The 23,922-nt window shown below is 38.3% G+C and overlaps 1 long non-coding RNA gene across 3 annotated transcripts in view; it reads right to left on the bottom strand.

Annotated features, from left to right (window-relative positions):
* The window catches only part of LOC128852386 (uncharacterized), a 47,893-nt gene that overhangs the window by 4,977 nt on the left and 18,994 nt on the right, over positions 1 to 23,922 (bottom strand). Inside the window, exons 2-4 of one of the 3 annotated variants that reach the window (XR_008450205.1) lie at positions 8,387 to 8,569; positions 3,294 to 3,404; positions 106 to 308 (exon numbers count right to left, since the gene is read on the bottom strand). This is a non-coding gene — a long non-coding RNA (uncharacterized LOC128852386). The remainder of the gene's footprint in view (positions 1 to 105; positions 309 to 3,293; positions 3,405 to 8,386; positions 8,570 to 23,922) is intronic. The other 2 variants (XR_008450206.1, XR_008450207.1) reach the window with 2 other exon arrangements.

Genomic DNA, 23,922 nt, shown 5'->3' on the forward strand with positions numbered 1-23,922 from the left:
TTTTCAGAATCAATTAATATCAACATTTAAACTTATTAGTCAAATGGCACTTTTTAATGTTATGTATTTCTTAATACAAGATATGTTTTGTTCTATATTCATTACACGGTTCTATGAAATGGTGAGGATTCTTCATCTTTTTCTGCACAACCCATTTTATTTTTGAGGTGTATTACTGCATACAGTCCTGGTGGCTCTGATGACTTTGTCCTTCTCTGACCATCTTGAGGAACACTGTCAAGGCAAGCTCAGGAAGCTCTTCTTTTTGTGGCAGAAGAGTAGAGAAGCATTCCAGTGATGTACTTCATCTGCGGAAACATGGCTTGGTTCATTTTGCTTTGATCTTCTTCAGTTTAAAAATTTATAACTGAGGGATGTTGTAGCAAATAGATTTTAACTAGAATGAGCTTATTAGTGGCAATTTCCTTTTTCTTCCTCAATAAAATAAAAATCAACCGCAGCTATTTCTTGATGCACGGTCGACTTTGTAGGAACAGAGAAAACTGACTGCAGCAGAAACATTTCTGAAAAGATTTCATATGCAAAAGAGCATTTCTGTCCCAGGCCTTGGATCTCCCTGTCAACTGTTATCCACTTGCCTCTGCTGCTTTGAGACTTTTCCCATGTGCCATTTGCAATTGCCCCAGCTCAAGGTTTCAGGCTCTGGTGCAAGACTGGCACAGGGAAAAGCCTATAATCCTCAGCAAAGATTTCCAAGTACAGTTCTGGCTTGCTAGAGGCTTGATTCTGGATTTTCATTCCCAGATCCACACTTATACAATGGGTTTTTGTGTAGTCTGTGTTTTATATATATATAAAAATAATCTATGTAGGCATTTTTTTTTTAATAAAGAAATCATAGGCATGATTTTCTTTAAGTGCTAATAAGTCAAAATAATAAACAAACAATCGATCTCTGTCTTATCTCTGTTTCTGCATTTATAAGCACCTTTTGCAATTTTTTGCCACTTTATCCTGGAGCACTGACCCATGCCCACAGAAGCAGACTGCTGTTGCTTCATCTTGTTTTCTGCAGCCGGGAACAAAACCAGTCTGCATGTGAAAAATAACATCTGCACTCTCTGTACTGAAGAAATAATACCTGTCTTCTAAAGTCTAGTTCTGAATTTTCAGTGTCACTGAGAGCTATACTTTGGTACAAGAGATATACCATGGGGTCCGGTGCATGCTTATTCTAACTCAGCATTTGGATACTGAACTTTTCCAGAGTTAGTGTGTTACATGATGTTTAATTCAAAGTTATATATGTTCAACTAATTAAAATAATCCTTCAAGAAAAGAATGAGTTTTTACAAGCATGGAAAATCCTGTCCTGAAACAAAGGATTGTATTACCTGGAAATAAGTAATAATAAAAATATATAATATATAATATATAATATATAATATATAATATATAATATATAATAGTATATATAATATAAAAATATAATAATTAAGAAAACCTGTATCTCTGCCTCTAGGTAGATAAAGTCTGTCCACTGCAGAGCAGACATTACCTTCAAACTGAGCTAATGCAGTTAAAATGGCTACACTTTTAATTGATACTTATGTCATAATAATTATGCGTAACAAGGCCACAAAACTTAATAAGTACATTTTAATAGCCCATGGCAATTTCTCATCATGCATCTGACAGTAGCTAACAGATGTGTCCAGAAATTTCCTTCCGTGTAAGGAACTTTGCCGTGAAAAGCTGTTGAGTATGTCATTGCAGTATTAATCGCTTTTCTTTCCCTCATTCTGAAAATCCCTACAGGTGCAAAAACTAGTGGCCAATGACTTTTTGCCAATGAATTGCAAGTACAACAGGTTGAGGGACTTTCACGTGTTGAGTTTAAGGGTAGGGAGGGAATAGCTTATATGCATTGATGGTATTTTGGGAAAAAAAAAAAGGCAAAATTGAACATCTGGTGCCTTCAGCCTCTGTCTAGTGCAACAGAAAAATCATCCTCCCCATCAGAGAGTATCAGCAGGTATAATTCATGTGCTGAGTGTAGACTCTCATGTCCACACAATCGGTTGAGTTGGTCATAGAAATTACAGGTGACTTGTACCTCTGGAAACAAACCGAACAAATTAAGACAGATTTTTACAGAGAAGAGCTACATTTGAGCAGACAGATTTCCTCTGGAAAATGTTTGTATCTAAGTAAAGGTCTGTGGAGATCACTGAGGCTCTGCACGCCTTCAAATACTGAGTTGTACATCTGGTAAAAAGCTGCTCAGAGACTCACCACAGATTATTTCAGTCCTGGGTCTGTCATAAACACTGAGGACATCCAACATTATCAATGTTGTCACCCTTTGATGAAGCAAAACATAAAGCACGGTGCAATATTACATACTTCTAATTTAGTAAACAATTGTGAATGTCATGCAAGCATGGCTGGTGTATTTTGCTGCTGTGTTTGATGTAGTCCTTTAACAGTCCTTAGCAGTGAGATTCCTCGCTGTTCAAAAAGTTGGCAAAAACACTTTGTTGCAGCAATGTGAAAACCATGAATTTTAATTCCAAATTAAAATTAGAGTTTTAAAGAAACAGAATAGACTAGAACAGAGTTCTTATCTGAACCACTTACTGCAAATAAGTGGAAGTGAGACTACTGGTTTATTTTGTGGAATGTTTCCTTTTGATACACTTTTATTTTCCAGAACCCATATTTTCTGTAATTTTTATAGAAAATTCTTGGTCCCACCAGATCATGTTTGCATAATTTATCTGTATTCTACTTCTTAGGCAAAAAGAGTATTACACATTGAAGTCACAAGCATCAAAAAGTTATAAAGTTGATAGATGATTGAAAGCTGACAACAGTCACCTCTAAAGCTGCAAATGTAATAATCAATTCATACTATATATTGCAAAGAGATGAAAATACTCATTATATGTAATACTTGAGTTTTGAGTTAGGATTTGGTTTAAGTGCAGTGTCTGAAGCAATAAAAGTAATCAAGACACGTATAAATCTTCTGAGAAGCTGCTGACCTGGCAGGAGCATTTCAGATGCGTTGTATTGAATAAAATAATTTGAATGGCCACAACTATTGCACCATCAAGAATTTTCCAGTAGCATTTCAAACAAAGATGAATGTCTATTATAATGTTTTGCTGCTTTTGTATGTCTGATGGTTTCAAAAATTAGCATGTACCCATATACACACATAGCACTCTTAGTGAAGAAAATAAAGCCTATTTGTCTTGTATTTTAAACCTGAAGTAATAAGACATTAGATTTGCACCACCGGCTGATGTGAAGGGATATTCTCTTACCTGGAATGAGCCCCTACCAGAACCTGGTTTCTGGCACAGATGGATTTTCTCTTGGAGAGAGGCTGCTCCACAGTGCCAGCAGCACAGAGACAGCTGTCACACACGTCAGTGCTTTTCAGACATTGTAGGCATATAAGCGATAACAACATTGCTGGTTAGCAAGCAGTTCCTAACCCAAGCCACTTACTATTTCCCTACAAATACTCGCCATAAAGTCAGTGGAAGTTCTGTACATAGTGTTATGTTATCTTAAATACACGAGGGACTGGGATGTACGAAGATACCAAAAGACAGCATCATAAAGTGACATCTTAGCCCTCTGCCTTGTGAAATTTAGAAGTGAATGGGACTATTTAAAAAAAAAAAAAAAAAAATAAAAAAAAAATGTTGTTTTAAGAAAGAAAAAAATCACCTGCAAAATCAGAGCTTTGCTATGGGGTTTTTTGTTTGGGTTTTGGAGTTTGGTTTTGGGTTTATTTTGGTTTTCGTTTTCAGGACTTTTTTTGTTAGGTTGTGTTATTCAGGACACACAAACAAGCATCAAACAGGATCTAGAGTCCAAGATAAGCATTAAAGGCTAAAAATTCTGAACCCAATGTAATTTTCTTTTTGAGGGAGAAGGAGACTTGGTTCAGTCTCTGCTTCCCTTTGCTTCTTTTTAAAAGGTATTTTTTAATGCAAATTGCTTCTCCTTGGTCATTTCAGTGATGTCCAATTTTTCATCTGTTGAGTGTGCTCTCACTTTAACACTTATCTTGTTAATTAAACTCTTTGCTTTTCATGGTTGAGATCTTTGATCAATTACTTTCCATCATGTCTTATCCATCAGTGAAACATAGTCCATAAATACTGCTGGCTTATTTATCTTCTTTAGAAAGCAGAATGGGCACTCTGGAACAAAATGCTCTGTTCAGTGAGCTTCCTGACGTTATTTTCAGAATATTTTAAAAATACTCTATATTGCTAAAGAGCAGTACACATAGAATGAAATTTTTTTCTGATTACTGAATCATCTTTATAAGTTTCCCTACTCACAGACAACTTTATATAAAGAATATTTCCAGGATTATTTCTGTGAGTGCACATTTAAAGGAAGGGAGAAAGAGCTTTATTATGGTAGTTGTTTCAGAAAACCTTGTTATCTCCAATGCTACTAAGACAACACAGTGTTCTCTTAGTAGCATTGGAAATAACAAGACAACACACAACACATCTGTGTCCTGTAAAGTTTTTATGACTTGAGAATAGACTACTAATTTTAAAAGAAAATTTATTTTCACTTACTGTCATACGTTAACATGGGTGGTCTTACTAGCAATGTATTTCTCTCAATCTAGCAGTCTCACCACTCAAGTTGGGACTTGACATCAAAACGTAGTTTCACTCACAGACTAATGAAGCGTCATCTGTAATGCAACTCACCATAACACACTTATGTGTATATGGCACTTATAGTGACAATGTAGTAATTGGTAGTCAGCATTCACTGTAATAAAAAATGATGTTGCAGGTACAGGACTACAAATTCAAGGCGAGAAAGAGCAGGTAGAACACCTTAATTTGCAGTACTCTTACAGAAGAGCAAAGAAAGAGGAGTATGGAAAGGAGTAGAAATCTAGTGAGAAAGTAGAAAAAATTGGCTCTGAAGGCAATATTCTTCAAAGTCATCTGGGATACACAGGTCTGTTTTTAATGCATATCTTATCAGGCCATGCCAGGCTGTGGAAGGAACAGACCACAAAGAGCTTTAGAGGGATTATTTTTCCTTGTCTTACTCCACTTCTTTTCTCCAGGCCTTTCTGGTTGTATTTTTCAGCAGATGGTGTGTACGAGATGAGCAATTTCAGAAAAGTAGCATCCCACAATCCAGCAGCCCCAGAAATTTCAACCTCCTCGTGAAAACACAGCCAGGAATTAGAATGTCGGGGAGAGGGAAAAGCTTGCAAACACTGTGTGGACTTCCAACCCTGCGCAGCTCTGCCAGTGCACCTCAGCAATTTCTTGAATAAAACTTTTCAATTATGCTCCCATACAGAATCACTGTGATGAACAACAGGAAACTATAGGCAATGTCAATGTGGATGCAAGAGTAGGGGCTAGCACAAAAAACCTCAGGCTGATTCATCTGTGTCCTAATTAGTGTCTGCACTTCTATCACGAGCTGAAGAGACTTCTACGGCAGATTCGCCTTCCTCTGCTGTGAACACCCACACTTGCAGCCCTCTCAGTTATGGGTGAGAGAAATAATAGCAAAAAAATACACCCTCAAACTTGGTCATTTTTCAGAATTCATCTAGCAGCAATTATAGCAGGTGCTTGTATCTTTACAGTTGATTTGAACATACAGCTTCACTTTCAAAAGGCGTCATCCAGATAGAAAAGATGCGTTCTATACATACACATTTCCAAGCTCTTGGTCAGGCAAAAATAATCCAGACATAATTAAGTCTTTTGCAGCTTCTGGGGACACAGCACAGCACTAAAGGCTGCCACTCCACCCATAAAAATGTATTAGCATGCTTTGCATGAAGCTCAGCCTCTGCATAGCATCTGCTTGGAAATGGAAGAAGTTCAACCAGTTTAACAGGTGACTTTTCAGTCAGCACTTGTTGCGATACCACTTTAGTACTTGCTAATAAGCAATTGTTAATCTCTAGCCTCAGCATTACCTCAGCTTGTACTGTTCAGTAATGGGAGTCTGATCCTAGTGATGGATTTTGATCAGGGTTTGTAGGAGTTTAAGCTTCATTTAATTATCACCAGGGGGTGACTTTTTTTTAATGCAACTCTTTATAATGCTCATTGGATAAACCACTCTTCCTGCCTGCGGGGTTATCATTTTTCTCCAGAACATTTTCCTCCATTGTCTTCTGGGAATAATATTCATCCCAAGACCAATGAGGTTTCTCTGGCTTTGAAGTATAGCTTGGCATAAAACCAAAATGAGCACAGTATTTCACTCCTGTAAAACTTAGTTCATCGGAAGGCAGTGGGTGAACTGTGAAAATCCAAACTGTGTAAACCAGTCCTTCACTTTATTAGGGATGTGCTGTTATTCTACTGCTGAAACACCAAAAATCATGACCATTATCTGTCAGCATCATGAAATATGTGTTTGGTGTAAACAACTGCCATTAAGATGTCATACAGCTTTATGTAAATGCTTTGTAGATGAATGTCTGAGGAAATGGCAATGGCATTTTATGTCCTGCTTCTTTTAAGGAGGGGAAAAGAGAGAAAGAGAGAGAGAGAAAGAAAGAAAGAGAGAGAGAAAGAAAGAAAGTTAGCTGGATTTGCTTGTCAAACATATATGTGGCACAAAAGTGGTCAGAAATGACCATGTTATGAAGACCAAATTAGCCATGAACCTAACTCACATTTCAGTAAGCTGGGTTGCTGGCCTGACCAGAAAAGGCACCAGCAGGAATCTCATGAGGAAATGTTTTTCAAATTTAGTTTTTTTCAAAACAAAGCAGCTTTATGATAACATGGGTAAGATTGAAAACTTTTGTCTCCTCATTAAAACCAATATTATCATCACTATTTGTCCAAATTCAAAAAGGAGAAAAAAATCTGAAAATACTTAAGTCAAATTGTTCTCAGGGGATATACCAGTATCCATTAGTTCCTTACTGCTCCCTTTAGAGAAACTGTTTAAATGCTGTTTGGTACAGTTTGGTACTCTGACTGCGTAAACATTTCTCTCACGGATGACAGTTACCTACAATTATCCTTAATCATACTTTTTGCTGTGTCAAAGAACAAATATTGTTCATTACTTATGATTTCCAAGACCTGCAGTTTAATGCACATCCTTATTTACATGGTTGTAAACATATTTGGGAACAGCAGCTTTCATTCTCCAAGTTAATAGGCTGTATAATGCAGAAATATAAAGGTCACAATGACCCACAAAAAATCTTCAGTTTAATTTAAAAGTTTTCTCATCAGTCAGAGAGAAAATACTGAGGCACCTTAAGATCCTGAAGCTTAAGATTCATATAAAACACAATAAAAGCAAGACCCTCATGGGATAAAACCACACGTACAAACCCAGAAAGTAATGAGAAAGAATATGACTCTATATTCGAAGTTTTTATTTTAAACCAAATTTTGATCCTGAGGAGAGCTGAGCTAATGTTTTTTTTTCCTGTCTTTATTTCGTTGTAGCATGGACTGAAAACTGGAACAAACAAGTAACAGCAGAAAGCATAACAGTTTTATGTAAATGCTTTGTAGATGAATGTCTGAGGAAATGGCAATGGCATTTTATGTCCTGCTTCTTTTAAGGAGGGGAAAAAAATCAACATATAGTGTATACTTCTCTTTCCACTGCTCCATTTACAATCAAAAATAATGAAGAAAATAATGAAGGTAGTAAAGCACAAATTCAGACTCAGAGGAAAAAGACATTTTGTTTCAGTTAGCATTTTCAAAGACAACACGCCAATGTTTGTCCTTTTGCAGCTGCCGGATTTACACAGCAACTAGGTTGGTGCACCAAAATTGGAGGTGGAGACCTACTTGTCATGCGCTCTGTTCTTCTGTCTGTCATGACACTAAAGAAAACTCCTACCTTCTCAGTTTTGCGCTGTGGGGGACAGCTTTACAGAGAAAAAAGACAAAAAAGAGCTAAAACTTCAGATTAAGGGTTTGCTGAAAGTGTTTATTTTTATTAACTAGCAGAGAAGGGGAAGGACATGTTTGGTTTTTGTCTGCCTGACTATCCCTTCAGGAAGACAACATTGACAAAACGGTACCTGGTCTCCACATTTCTGAGAGTTTCCTTTCTGCTTTTGGGTAAACATGTCAGAAATCAAATCCTGAAAGCAAGAAATGCAATATCAATAATCCCCTTTCCTCTCCCCTTCTGCTAAGATAGGAGCAGATCAGGTCAGCAGTGCCTTCACAGCACAGATTAGCTCTCAGAAGTCTCTCATACTGCTCTGCAGCTCTCCAAAAGATATCTGTGAACGATCTGTTTTCCCCTCTTATATTTTGTTTATGTTTAGGATTCTTTCCTTCATCTATACCTGTCTACAGGCCTGTTTCCCAAATCAAACTAGGAAGGGATAAACAGTTTGATTACTTACCTTGAGCAGTAAAAACAGTAATGCACTCCAAGTTACCGCGAGGTCATTAAAAAAAACAGACATGGGGTTTCAGCTGCTTTCTTCTCACTGTACACTGTTCATCAGCCCAGAAGCAGTGCCACCAGGGATGCAGAGAAATTCAGCTCCGTATTTCTTTGGAGTCACTCTGTGTAGCGGACTTGTCTGAAATAATAAGCATAATAACATGACAGCCTTGCACTCCTGCTATCTCTAACCTATAGAGCAGGCTGATCTATCCCCATCCTTAGGATATAACCTGGAGGAGTTCTTAGGCTGTTCAAATTTGTGCCAGCAGCTGAGAAGCTTCTAGATAGCCTAGGGAAATTAAGAACAGAAGTTAGGTTGAATTTCTTCTTTCTGCCAGGTCCTACACTTCATATTACACCTACCTAACTTTAAAACCACAAAGGCTGTCAAATACAGCATCCCAAGATGAACTGCCTCCACAGAAATCCCCAACCGTGTCATATAAACTCTTTCAAATAACTCTAATCTTTCCTAATTGTGAATAAAGACCACTATTTGAAAATTATTGCTTCCTCATACTGTCCAATATGTTATTGTTTCTGCTAAATACATTGAAAATACCTTAGAATCCTTGGTACATCACAATGGGGCAACTCTACAGAAATGTCTATCTTTGCAGTGAGAGCTATTCTGTTCATCTTTGTTATCACTATGTGTTTTGTTCCCTAAAAAAAAAAAAAAAGACCAGCCTGTTTTGGAAGTTACTTCCTTGCACGAAGGGATGTTTGGGGCACTAAAACTTCACATGACCTGCCCGCCCCCCCCCCCTTACTTAAACAAAGAACAAGTTTTCAATTGTATCCTGCTGCTCCAGGGCTGTTACATCACGGCATTAACAATTGCATGGGTTTCACAGAGGCGAGTGCAACCCTGGCAAGGACTCCAGTACTCACACCAGCACATTCAGAGTTATTTATCACTATATAATCATGCCCCACCAGCACTTCCACTCCCTAATAAGGGAAGTAGTACTTGGGTTTTTATCTTTTACTCCTCCAACTCATAAATGAAATTAATGGATGTGAATTTTACACAAATAAAAATTACAAATCTTACCCCAAACCATGCCTCAATCAATTAGAAAAGAAACACAGATAAGACCACGAGCATTTCAGCATCCTACAGAAACCGTCTTAAAAGGGTTTGTATACCAAACCAGCACTGATTCCTATCAAATGTCAAAATACCTCAGAGTGAATGCGTGGTGTTTTAGCATTTAGGAGTGCCAGGGTGTGACTGTATCACAACTTCACCGTGACTCTAGAATGAAAATATAGTTTCTGTTTCAAAGGGTTTAAAATGAAAAAAAATGAGGCAATGGACAATAAGTGAATATAAACAAACAGATAGGGGACAAGAGAATAAGATGTTTTAATCAGAATTGTGCACTGTTAATGTAAGAAATCTTTTCAAGGTAGCAGTCGCTGTTAAATAAATGTATTAGCACCTTGAAAGTTTCAACATAATTCTACATAAAAGAGAAAGTTCCCTTTTTCTCCTTTTCTCTGCCAAAAAGCCATCTGCAATCAGTCACTAAATACAACTCCAGGAAAAGCAATTAGACCCCATGTGGACTCATGTAGGTGTATTAAAAAAGGTAACACAGTTGTGAATCTGCAAGTATTTATCCCCAAACAAAACTTCCTGGCTGGTTTCCAGACAATGGATTTAGCCTCACTGAAAGCTGTTAGCATGTCTTGAAAACACGTAGTAATTTCTCTTTGTTCCCTTGCATAAGGATATAATTCTAGGGAAAAAGCTCTCTAAATGGAGAAATAGGTAAGCATAATTCTAATGACAGGTGCTAAGATTTGTACAATCCAGAGTGGCATTACATAAAAATGCTAATTGAAAAAAGGCAAAGAGCAGCACCGCTTTCTCTAACGCAACTCAATGCTCACGTCTGCAGACAGATATACTCCAGTAAATTTCCCATCACTTTTTTACAGCACCTGATGCATCAGCACCTGACTACCAATAGAATTAAAACACTCTCCAGTTCAAAACAGACTGCATGAGATACAAGTGTATTTGTCAATGCAACAAAGAATTACTGATCCACTGCAACACAGGTGGTGTCTCCAGACACATTGGCCCTCAAAAGTATCCTTCTGAAGTGCAGCATCCCAAAGACACTGGCAAGGAACACCACACACGTTAACGCACATGCAACGAGGCCATGGTATCTTTGGATATTTAATCACATTTTTTCTTCTGCCACGAAATGAACAGTACCTCTTCCTACATCAGTTTCAAACCTGTCAAAAACATTTTGCATGAAAAATTAAAAAGAACATATAAGTTTAAAAGGGACATGTATCATTTATTATTGTTGACATCTATGACTGCTGAAATCTACTTTTCTCCACTAATAACAGTTTATCCTTGTGCACTGCCAATATACGATAAAAAATAAGATTGCAAAGGTCTCAGTGCCTGTGCAGAAGATGCTGAGCACTCACTTCAGCAACTAACGCACAGTTTTACACATCCAGTGCTGCATAACGTATCTGGTAAATACTGGACTTCCTTTTATATGAAACTAAACATTTTACAGGGCTACTGAAAAAGTTCTCACAATTTCAGGAATCGCCTAGAAAGTAGGGCTGAAGTTTCTCAAAAATAGATTGAACCTAATTTTGAAAGTATATTCACAAGAGGAATATCTGTCCTGTATTCATCTGTTCTTTCTTTCCCCTCCTCCTTCTCTCATCAGAATTAGAACCCCATTCAAGACACTACTTTAAACATGAAATTTATAAATAACAGTATGCTTTAATATCACTCACTGCTATACTTGATGAAAATTACAGTTGAATGCAATTTTTCACTGAAGTATTCAGATTCAGGTCTGCAGTATTTTTTAATTTGTGTGGGATTTGACTCAATTGACTGAATATGAAAAGCAAACCAATCTTTGATTGAGACACAGAACTTCCAGCTCTTTGGCATCTTTATAATGAAACTTCAACTTGAGGCTTTATGTGAGAAAAAACAATTTCGTTTGAAATATTCAAATAGTATAAAAACTTATTTTGAAGTAAAAGTATTCGCTTGAACTAATAGCATTTTTGTCAAAAAATTAAATGAAAAATAATTTTCAGAATAGTTGAGTGTAGTAAGTCCAAAACTCAGTCTCCCCATTTTTTCTCTTGAAACTAAGAAAAAAAAAAAACCCTATACACCTAACTGGGAGCCAACAACAAAGCATCCATATAAGGTTTGTCAACATCTCCTTCCCTAGCTGGTGGTGCTGCTTTCTTCCATTTAAGAAAATGAAAGAGAAGTGGTTGTCCAAAGTTGGTCATTGAATGTAATATTGAAAAAGGACCCAAAGCCTGGATCTGGTGGGGAAGCCCAGCTATCTGTACTTACTACACAAGGTGGCTTGAGCCTGCTTCCAAGCAAAAGCAAATAAAATAAATAAGCACATAAATAAATAAAACTATAGCTTCAACATCAGCAAAATCTTGTTGAAAGCCCAGCATAGCTACTGCAGAGAAACAGCCAGGTAAGTATTCATTCATATCTCACTTTAAGCCTTAAAGATCAGTAAATTAACTTAAATTTTCCCTACTACCACCAAAATTTCTAAAGATACATATCCTTGAATTTCTTTTATATTACTAGGTTGTTTTATCTTGGAAGTTCAGCTTTGAAGAATAATTCTACATGACAGCGTAGCAGATGGGGCATCACTTGTGGATCTGTCATCATTTCATTCAAGTCTCTATTGCATTCATTATGACAGAAAATTAAAATCAGACCTGAAACTTGACATAATAATTTTTAAAAGTGTTTTCAGGTGGGATTTTCTTCCAAAAGATTAAAAAGCAAGACTAATATCCTATGAACTCACACCGTATATTTGTTAAAAAATGCATTCCTGGGACAACACCCTTAAATACTTGCTTAACCCAGTAAAACAAAGAAAAGCAACATTAATCCACTTTGCAGGTGACAGACAGTGCCACAGGCTATTACGTTTTGTAATTCTGCCAAATGTTATAATGCAAGTTCATTAAGCTATAGGCACATGTAATTATAAACTTGCCAGGTAAAAGCTAAATTCAGAACTTGAATTTCAAAATCAAGTTTGCTTATGTCAAGAAATCTTGATATTACGCACAACTGGAAGAAGCCAACTAATCACATGCAGTATTTCTTAACTGGCAAGTCCTTAGAATTAATTAATTTTTATAAAATGGTAGTTTTTGGAATGTTTAATACACCAATATTGTCTGAACAGCACCCCTACAAGGGTTTCATGAAGTAAATCGAGTTGGCTAAAAAGTAATGGTTTTGTCTTGCCTTTATATCCTGATTATTCCCTTTCATTTTCTTCTACCTCCTATACCAATGCAGGTGCTGTGAATGAAAGCCAACAAGACTGGTTGGAAGGAGTGGTCCCTGACCATCTTTAGCCAGGTTGGCTTCAGCTGTCATGAAATGTACCTTCCACTTCATGCTTTACCTTTGGCTGTTTCCTTGTTGTTCAAGACTACTTAAGGAGAAAAAATTGCTTACATGAATGGAGACTAAAGCATCAGATCCTATGTTCTTAGCACACTATTAGAAATCGTGTTCCTATAGCTCCTCTCCCATTGACATCATGGAGGTTTTCACTCAGCTTTTGGCCAAATCCGTAGAAACATTCAAGGGCAGGTTGGATGGGGCTCTGAGCAAGCTGGTCTGGTTAAAGATGTCCCTGCTCACTGCAGGAGGGTTGGACCAGATGACCTTCATGGTCCTTTCCAACCCAAACCATGCCATGATTCTGTGATCCTATGTTTAGGCTTTTAGCTGGGTTCAGGTAAAGACATACTTATTGCACTTAATGTGTAAGGTTAATAAAAATGTTCTGAGCTGACTATACATCCATATAAAAGTCTAATCAAGTGGTTCTTCCTACCAGTGACCTGCTATCAGACACGTTAGGTAGGAACATGTGGATCAGAGCTGGTAACTCTTGCTTTTTGCTGAGAATTGCCTGTGCCTGGAATTTCCTGAATATTGTTTTAAACTGCCTTTTCCTTGCTCAAGTATTGAATCAAGGAGACATAGAATACAACCAGTTGTTATTAAACCAGCCTGCATTCACTAAGGTGTTGCCATTGACAGACTCAAGCTGGTTTTGTAACTATCATGTAGCCGTTCACACCATGTGTGGACATCGCACACAGAGGCATGTAGAGGTTCAGCGGGCAGCTGCTTTCTGCATCCACTGGCTCCTGCAGATACCACCTGGGGGGGAGACACTGGAGGTCCTCAGTCCTTGAGAAAGCTTTGCACACTGCCTATTTTTCATGTCTTCAGCCTACTGTATTCAAAGGAACCATTTCTGCATTCAGACCCATAGGTACACAAGGAAACCATTGCAACATTCACATGGAAGAGGCCTTTCCAACAATACTCCTTTTCTATAGCCTTAGGCACCAAAAAAGTTTTATCATACTCAAATTAAAACAAACCCTTCTCATCTAATAAAAACAGGAATAAGTAAATACAGTGCATATTTCAACTTCCAAATCAAAGTTTTCAAACTAACAATTTTCATAGAGAAACAATATAGAGTCAACATCGAACATGCTTAATTAACTCGACTTCTACCTTCTTTCCCAGTCCCCTCCTACCAAACAGTCAGTCACAGAATTCTGAAAATATTAATTTCCTCTTTGCTTCAACTGCATTATGCACTAATATCACCTAAATGATTACTGTAAGTCTGAAGCTGATGAAGATTTTGGGAGTTCACCCTGTCATACAGATGAGCTGGATATTTAAAAATCCTTTTAAACTCCAAAATGATATATAGGGCAGAACATAAATACATTTTATAAACACGTCAATCAGAATAATCCATTTCAATAGATTTACAGGATTTAGTCCATTTTTATTTTCATCTCTTACCTATATTTATTCCACATAAAAAAAAAATCCAGCAGTTTTAAGTCGCCAAAATTTATAGACTAAATGATAAAAGTATTAAATATATATCTTGAAATTATTACTTTCAAATAATTAAAAAAGAAATCACTGAAACCAACCCTTCCCTAATGAAATTTTCCTTTTCAGCAAGTTACAGTTTCAGGACAAAAAAGTTTCAGCCAAAAGCTGCTGCCCAGTACAATTCCGCAGTGTGAAGTCCCTGTCTCCCAGGATAAAAGCAAGAGCCTAATTATCATAGTGGTCCCTACCTCAAGGCAGTTTCCAAGCACCCCAATTTCCACGAAGCTTTAAAATAGCAAAAACATACAGGAACTGAGCATCAAAGCGCAAAGTACATTGAAAATTGCTGTTCAAATGCAGCCCTGAAATTAATCTCCCTCAAACCAGTGGCTTCTGTCACAGGCAAGGTCCTCTATAGTCACAGAAAAGATAGTTCTGTGTTTGATTTGCTTTTACAGAGGTTCACACCTTTCATGATACTTGATAGGTCATCGAAAGTTTATTCATCTAACCCCCTTTCTGAGGAGCTGCTATGTGGACGCTGCCTTCTTCCCCAATGCTCGATAGAATAAATGGTTCTTCTACTAATGAGTTTACAAACAGAAGCAATTTTACTAAGGTAAGGAGAAACATATGACCTGCAAAACTATCCACTGTTTTCATCTCCACTGATTCTGGAAATCTACAAAAATAACTTCATACTGTGTTGCAAGACTGCATTTCTGCCTTTATAATTCACAATTGCAACTGGCAATGCTGAGGCTTCATTATTCTCCCACCTCAAGTCAACTGAAGTTTTGCCATTGATGTGAGCAGGAATGGGTTCAGGTGTACCTTGAAAATACCTTGCTTGGTATAGATAGGCCCTGGGGTGAACTCTGGAAGATCTCTTCCAACAATTCCCACTTGCAATTCTAGTATGGAAAAATTCCTTACCTCTTCTCTAATGCTTTCAGAGTCTCTCTATCTTCAGTCTATCTGACATGAAAGCAAGCAAATTGAACTCTCAGGTATACAATTGTCGTGGCTGTCAGGTGAGGTCCTTGGTGACAGGAGAAAAGGAAACATTGCACTTATTTTTTAAAAATGGTAGAAAGGACAACCCTAGGGACTACCAGCCAGTTAGCTTCACCTCTCCTCATCCCTCTGCCAGGGAAGATCTTGGAACAGATCCCTCTAGAAGCTATGCCAAGGCACGTGGAAGACAGGAAAATGTTTTGAGAAAGCCAGAATGGCTTCGCCAAGGGCAATGCCTGCCTGACCAAATTAGTGGTCTTCTATGATGGAGTGATTGCATTAGTGGACAAGAGACGAGCTATGGATGTTCTCTATCCAGACTTCTGTAAGGCCTTGGACACAATCCCCCATATACTTCTCTCTAAGTTGGAGAGTGTGGATTTGATGGGTGAAACATTTGGTGGATGAGAAATTGGTTGGATGGCCATGTCCAGAGAGTAGTGGTCAATGGCATGATGTCTAAGTGGAAATTAGTGACGAGTGGTGTTCCTCAGGGGTCTGTATTTGGACCGGTACTGTTTAATGCTTCATCAATGACACAACAGGACCGAATGCACTTTCAGCACATTTGCAGACACCAAAGTGATGTGGTGTGGTTGACACACCTCAGGGACTGAATGAAATCCAGAGAGACCTCGACAGGCTTGAGAAGTGGGCTTGTGTGAACCTCATGAGGTTTAACAGGGCCAAGTACAAGTTTCTGCACCTGGATCGCAGTGACCTCCAATATCAATACATGCTGGGGGATGAAGGGATCAAGAACAGCCCCGCCAAGAAGGACCTGGGGGTACTGGTGGATGAAAAGCTGAACAGGAGCCAGCAATATGTGCTCACAGCCCAGAAGTCCAATCATATCCTGAGCTGCATCAAAAGAATCGTGGCCAGACGGTCCAATGAGGTGATTCTCACTCTCAACTGAGCTCTTGTGAGACCTCACCTGGAGTAGTGCTTCCAGCTCTGGAGTCCTCAGCACAGGAAAGACGTAGACCTGTTGGAGCGGGTCCAGAGGAGGGCAACACAAATAACCAGATGGATGGAACACCTCTCCTCTGAGGACAGGCTAAAAGAGCTGGAGTTGTTCAGCCTGGAAAAGAGAGGGCTCTGGGGGAACCTTATGGCAGCCTTTCAATACTTAAAGGTGGCTTACAAGACAGGCTTTTTAGCAGGGCCCTTTGCAATAGGACAAAACTGACCTTTAAGGATTCTTTCCAATGCAAATCATTCTATGAGTCTATGATTTATATTTTTGAAAAGGAGTAGAAGGGGTTTTTTTCCTAAGACTAATGAAAAATACCCTTAATGTGGAATTTAATTATGTCAAGTACATCATATGAGCTTCTGGTGATATGTGAGGAGATTCCAATAGTTAAAACAGAGACATTTATAATCAGGCTTCTTTTTGCCCTTTTTTTTTAAACAAGCTTTAGGCATAGAAAAACAGAAGGGCTTTTCAGTACATCACTCAAAAGTTTATAGAGCACAAGCCTAACACATGAAAAGCTCTCTTTTCTGTCCACATATTCTTCCTGTCTTCTTTCCAGCACATTTCATTGGCTGAAAACTTCATGAGTACATTACAGACTTCCTTGTAGATCTTCAGTCTCAGCTTCTAGGTATCAGTAATGCCAGCCTTAGGGCTCCCAAGGAAACCTCTAAGATCTCCATGGTTTGCATTGTGGTTTTTTGTGGCATTAGCACCACTTCTTGGAGAAAACCCTTTGTTTGCAGGATATGCCTTAAATGAGATGCCCCAGAAAAGCAAGGGAAACATGATTTAGGCTATTTTCTTCTGACATGCAGCTTCTCAAGTGCAGCATATGTCACAGGTAGCTTCAGAAAATGAAGGGTGGAACTCATCCCTAAAGATGCTTAATAGCCAAGTCCACTTAATTTTATTGTCTGCATAATTTTATTGTGTAGCACCTTCCTGCTACACAGCCCAGAACATACTTGAAACAATCAACTTCAGCTGAAATGAGTGAAGTAGTAAACTGCATGGAGATTAGTATTGATCCTTAATTAAAATGGACTACATGGAAAACAGTACTGGAGAAGGCTATTAAATTGAGAAACACAGAAACTAAAGCCCAGACTTTTGATGACATTTAGATGTTCAGCTCTCAGGTAAAGCTTCCCTTGTCCCACATGGCTTCCTGCAGAATTCAAAAAAGTGCTTAAAAAATAATCTTTTGGCATAACCGAAGAATTAATCCATTATCCACATAACCCAGAAGTTAGAAGGAAATTCCAAAGGTTCTGGACCTGTGCTGGTGGTCATGAATCTGGCTGAAATTTCAATCCAATTTCAGCTAAATACTCTATTCATGAAATTATGCCCATTCTTATACCTGTACAGAATCAGATACCAATTTTCAAGGGTTTGGCTTTGGCTTTTGTTTGCTTGTTTAAACACCACTTTCTTAAAATATATTCTTTGACTACATAAAGCATTCATACTCTATTATCTGATGGTAAAAGGAACAGCATCTCTACTATTTGCATCCTTTTCAAAGAAAAGGTTTAATTTTTTTCCTACACATTTCTTTATACTTTGTTGGAATATCTCTGCTTTACTGAACAGAAATTTTTGTGCCTGCAGATCCAAGCCAGTCAACAAACGTATATATTAATAACTAGCCTGTTTCCCTATAGCTTACCTAGACAATAAGCAGTTACTTTCTAGAATCTGGGCTAAAAAAGACCTGTATACATGCAGGCACATATATGCATATTCCACACACAAGCAATTTAAACAGAATAAGGTAAATCAGTATAAAAAAAAATCTTGTTGGCTTTCTTTTTCAGCCACTGTATTACACAATGCTGTATATTACATAATCTTTTAACATCTTTCAGTATATTTTTTTCTTCCCTTAAAAGTAGCACCAGGCACCAACTAGAGGATTATTAATACCAATCAAAGCATGTTTAAGTTCTGCTTGCTCTCCCAACATATTTCACTGGTAAAAGACCACATCGTTATCTGATTTGTCTGCCATGGCTCTATCCGCAGCATGTTTCCTCTGCATTGCGGATGGTCTTTTCAGTAACTGATCTCTTGTCAAGATTTTGTCTTGAGCTGACTGTTTTATTTGTCTTCCCTCCCCACAACACTCTGCCTCTTCTCTTTGTTTTCCACATCATTCACAGCAGTCCAAAAGTGCTGCCTGTCAGGCACTTCAGCATTATTTCTCTCCATATAGAACATTACAGAGAAGGAGAAGTGTGCCTGTGCTAGTCTGCTGCTGCTAAGATGCCAAATCTTGCAAAAGAAATACAGGAGACTCTTCTCCAGCCTAAAACATCATGGCTCCCATGCTAGGGGAGACTCTCTGTAAATAGAATCATAGAATCATAGAGCACTAGGTTGGAAAAGACCTCTAGGATCATCAAGTCCAACCATTCCTATCTGCCACTAAACTAAACTAGGCACGGCTATATAAGTAAGAAAGAAAGAGAAGAAAAGAAAAATGTAAGTAGCATGTAGGGAGAAGGGGGAAAAAGGCTCTCCAATCCAATGGGGCACAACAGTTCCTCAGGAACACTTGGTCCATCCAGCAGTAGCTCCATCAGGAATTCTTTAAAAACCCGTGATCTGGCAGATGTCCAGGCAGGTTCTATTGGGTTGGTGGGCATCCTCCAACATCCTTCTTGTGGTGAGGGGCCCAGAACTGAACACAGTACTCAAGGTGTGGTCTCACCAGTGCCAAGTACAGAGGGAGAATAACCTCCCTGGACCTGCTGGTCACACCGTTTCTGATACAAGCCAAGATGCCATTGGCCTTCTTGGCCACCTGGGCACACTACTGGCTCATGTTCAGTTGGCTGTCAACCAACACCCCCAGGTCCTTCTCCTCCAGGCAGCTTTCCAGCCACTCTTTCCCCAGTCCATAGCACTGTATAGGGTTGTTGTGCCCCAAGTGCAGGACCCGGCATTTGGCCTTGTTAAATCTCATCCCATTGGTCTCGGCCCAGCAGTCCAGCCTGTTCAGAACCCTTTGCAGAGCCTCCCTACCCTCCAGCAGATCGACACTTCCTCCCAGCTTAGTGTCATCCGCAAATTTACTTAGGGGACATTCCATCCCTTCATCCAGTTCATTGATAAAGACATTGAACAGGACTGGACCCAAATGTCACATCATTTACAAGGAAGATGACAATAATGCAGTTTGAATCCTTATATTGATACAGGATGCACATGTCATTAATCCAAAGTGACACACCAAAGAACGCTGATGCTTTTCTAATGGAAAACACCCATAGTACTTCAGAAGCCTGACTACTGTGAGCACTGAGGCAGTGCCACCATGCAAGGGGGGTTGTACCACCCTTGGGGAACCAGAGGATGCAGTCCTAGGTCTTCCTAAGGCAGTGACAGCTGTGGTACCAGACTAAATACCATTCCTAAACACTCACCCTCAGCCTTCATATGAGACCTAAGCACAAATTATTTCAGGATTGCAAACCCAAAATGAACAACAACCGTAACAAAAAAATTCAAGACAGGCACTAATGAGAGGGGAAGGTCAAGAAGAAGTCCTGCCACTGGAATCGCTCATTTCTCTTCCAGAAGCATCCCTGAGGAACGGGTGGGATTTTGAAAAACAAGGGAATTTTAACAAATAAGTGGCAATTTCCCGGTGGGTAAGGCTGAAAGTCCTTCAGAGTAGAAGTACGGTCTTCAATTTTTTATAAAAATCCTCCACAAATGCATAGAGGTCTCACTCTTCTCTTGACCCATAGGATGTCATTAAAAATATCTGAACTTTTTCATGCAAATATCACTAGTTCTATGCTGCATATTTAGACTCAGTCTTTTTTCTCTCCTGCTTGTCTTCTGCTAAGTAATCAGTGCATTTTTAAATCCTACCATTTTAAAAAGTAGTTTTGCAAGCTGAATTCCAGAGTTGGTAGCATGAAGGAAAAAGCAGTTTACATTAGCTAGTCATGACAGCAATAAATTTAAGACAGGCTACTCAGCACTGAGAAACATAACCCAGACTTAGTCAATTACATAAAGAGGATATTAGTTGTCAGAGGTGCTAAACAGGACATTATCATTTCTTGTCTAAGCTCACTTGTATTGTCCTATATAAACTAAAAGCACATTCTCTACCACTTGAATTCCATCTGGTGTACTCCTCACATCAAAGTCATGTTGCATCTTCTCTGAGATGTGTTTATACATGATAATAAAAGCCCTCCATTAAGATAAATGTCATGGTTTCCTAGGCTGTGTATTTCCATTAGCTGCTGTATTTTAGCTCAGCCAGAGAGATCTTTTCAAACTTTTTGTATTTTTTCACCTTGAACAACAAAATAAAGAGCTGGATGACCCAGATGCCTCTTCCAAAAGAGATATGGTGTGGGCTGCTATAACAGCTTCCGCAACAGTAACTCCTTCAGTCTGAAAATGATAGTTGTTTGGACGAAAAACACAGAAAGCACAGACATGTCAGGAGAGTATAATGTGTGATAGGAATTGCATACAATCTACAGCAGTAAGTTAGACCTTTACAAACAGCTTGGAAATGTGAGATCTGGAAATAAATCTGCTTGGCTGGATAAGAGCAGGCTATCAGCATCAACCCTAATCCCACGATGCCTGCACAAAGGTGCAGAAATGTTTCCCCATTTCATTGCATTTGTTGCCTGAAGTAGAAGAAACCAAAGCTCTCCAAGGCTGCTCGCTGCCATCTGTCAAATTAAGAAAGAAAATATTAGGATGTGGCAAGGCAGCAGCATAAGGGCCACCCTGAAGCTCAGTGCATAGAGCAAATTCATTTTTCTAATTGTGGTTAGTATATTATAAAGAGGTTTTTTTAACTGTTTCACAGCTTACCTTTGTGAATAATTAATAGAACTGCAGGGATAGGGACTATTATTTTAACTTACTGAAAGCAATGAAAGGAGTGCATGCAGCAGTATGGCAAATAAATTCCCTTTTTATACACAACAGCTAAGTATTTGATGAAATTTCTCAAGTTATCTTACAGAGTCCTATCGTTAAGTTAATTTCTCTTTTGGGGTGTGCAGAGAGGATATGAAAGAGAAAAGTGGTATATTATGATGGGGGCATTCACTTTTGTGCTTTCCCATTTCTAGACTTAATCTTGATTTTTTTTTTTTCCTTAAATGCAACATCTGCAAAATCCTTTATTTACAGGCAATCCCACAGTATTTCAGCTTTGCTGACATTGACCTACTTAACTTCTTTCTCAGGAGTGGACAATGAGTATCTATGTCAACATTTATTTAAATATTTACTGTGGATCAAAACACCATCAAGTAGGGATTTAAAGCCTAAAGTAGTTGCCTGATGATTAATTTAGACTCCTTGCACTGCTGATTAAGGACTCATTTTACTTAAGAAGGATTCTCTGAAATTAAACAGATGCAGACCTCCTCAGTGAAGAAGATTTTACACATCTTTAGCTACCTAATTAAAATAAGCAAATGGTTTCATTTACTATTTTTAAGAATTTATCTACTCCTTATTTTTAGTAAGAGCAAATGAAGCTGTCAGATTGGTCCTTTGCGGTCTCAAGAACATCAATAAATGAAGCTTCCTCTCCTAAATATTGTTAACATTACCAGGGGTTTCAGGGACATTAAGCCGGTTTTACCCTGCACAATCATTAAAAGGAATTTAAAAAGAGAAAAAAACATAAATCAAAGCTTTCCTGTTGTGGCAAATTCTTACTGTTTAGGGTTTGTTTCGGGGGTTGTTTGTGGTTCTGGTTTTTTTTGTTTTTTTTTTTTTTTTTAATTGTCAATTTTAAATACTTTTACTTTAGGAACAGTAACTACAGAAAAATTCGCTTTGAAAATGCCAAATTTTAAAAAACAGATTTTTTTTGCATTTCAGCTGGTTTAAGATGTTGATACTCATGTTCCATTCTTTCAGTCAAGTGAAACCATCACGTTTTGCCCCAGACCACTATTGCCACACATTTTCTGTCTTATAAAAGGTGTACTCTGCAGAATAAACCCAGCATGGATGCTTATCCTATGCATCCTGTTTCCTGGTGGGTCACATCACTCCCTTTGGCCCAGTGGGTCTATAGCTGCATGCTAAGAGATGCCATGCTTCAGTGAACCAGGCTCATGAGAGGACTGAGCACCTGGAGAGAAACTTTACTCCAGCAAGAACTGAAACAGAGTGTGATGCCTCAGCAAAGCATATGCTGTCACTTCTTCAAATCAGCTTCTGGGTTTGGTGACAATCTCCAGAATAGCATGTCCTAATCCAAAGGCCACAGGTTTAGCCATAGAATCAAAACACATTTTACATTTAGAAGGCATTCTAGCATAGTGCTAAGCTTAAAATCTGCTATACCTCAAGATATCATTCAGGTTATGCCTCCATGCCAGGATGCAGTGCTGCAAAAACCAAACAAAACTGAGATCACCCAGTGCCAAGATGACTAGAAAATGACACATGTAGCAAATGATGCAGAGGGCTTGAAGTCCACCAAATCTACATTTTAGGGAGTTACCTTAATTAAGCTCCATCCTGGTACCCTCAACAGATGGTCCATTTGTGGCTGGGGTGCACGAGATGCACTCTGAGATGCAAAACACAGCACAATAATAGGTACAGTTATAAGAGTCACTTCAAAAGCACACAACAGGTCCAGCCTAAACTCTGCTTAGAGTTTTTCCACTGGTTCTGCTTAAACATCCTCCTACAGTTCAGTCGCTTCCAGTAAATTCACTGAATTATACTAGTGTCAGCCACAGGATCATTCCAGCACAGACACTGTCTTTCATTCTGGGATAAGTTTCAGATACAAGGAATGCCTAAACATTGCAGACTTTGTCTGATTAAAGACAAAACTCATTATATGTTTTTCAGAATCACTGTTACTCTAAAATCTTTCCATTTGCTCAATACACAGAGCAGTTAAAAGACTGATTTAGTAATTTCTTTCAGCTATCTAGACAATTGTAAAGGAATACACATTCTGGAAGGGAAGACAGCCTTTTATTTTCTTTATTTATGTATGTGACTAAACCAGGAAAACATAAAGAGATAATGGAAAAATTGGATGAGAGTATAAACAAGTTTTCTTTTAATCTAACACTTGCTTTTTTAAAAGCAGTTATTAAAATTTCAATCCTATTTAAAATTTCCCACAATTATATTAAAAACAAGGCATTGCCATACTGTAATTAGCAGTATACCATGCGTCTACTACCACAGAATTGTTATTGACAGTGAATTGCTTTTTCAGTAAAGAAAACAAACCGTGTTTTAGTGACAGGGAAAAATGGTCATACAATGGATTTTCATATTTCCATTCATATTTTGACTTCTTTTCACTAGCATCTGGTTAGAGTCTGAAACCACTACACTCAACATTTTCCAAGGAAATTATCTTAGCTGGAAAAACCTGATTTACAAAAATTTTTTACAAAGGAAGAACCAGTGCTGAGAGGAAATAAGAACACGGTTTCTCCATAGAAAAAGACAGTCTTTTCAAAAGCTGGTGTTGGAGGCAGGCTCACCCTTTCCCGTG

The sequence above is a fragment of the Cuculus canorus genome, chromosome 5 (genome assembly GCF_017976375.1).
Source record: "Cuculus canorus isolate bCucCan1 chromosome 5, bCucCan1.pri, whole genome shotgun sequence".
Lineage (NCBI taxonomy): Eukaryota > Metazoa > Chordata > Aves > Cuculiformes > Cuculidae > Cuculus > Cuculus canorus.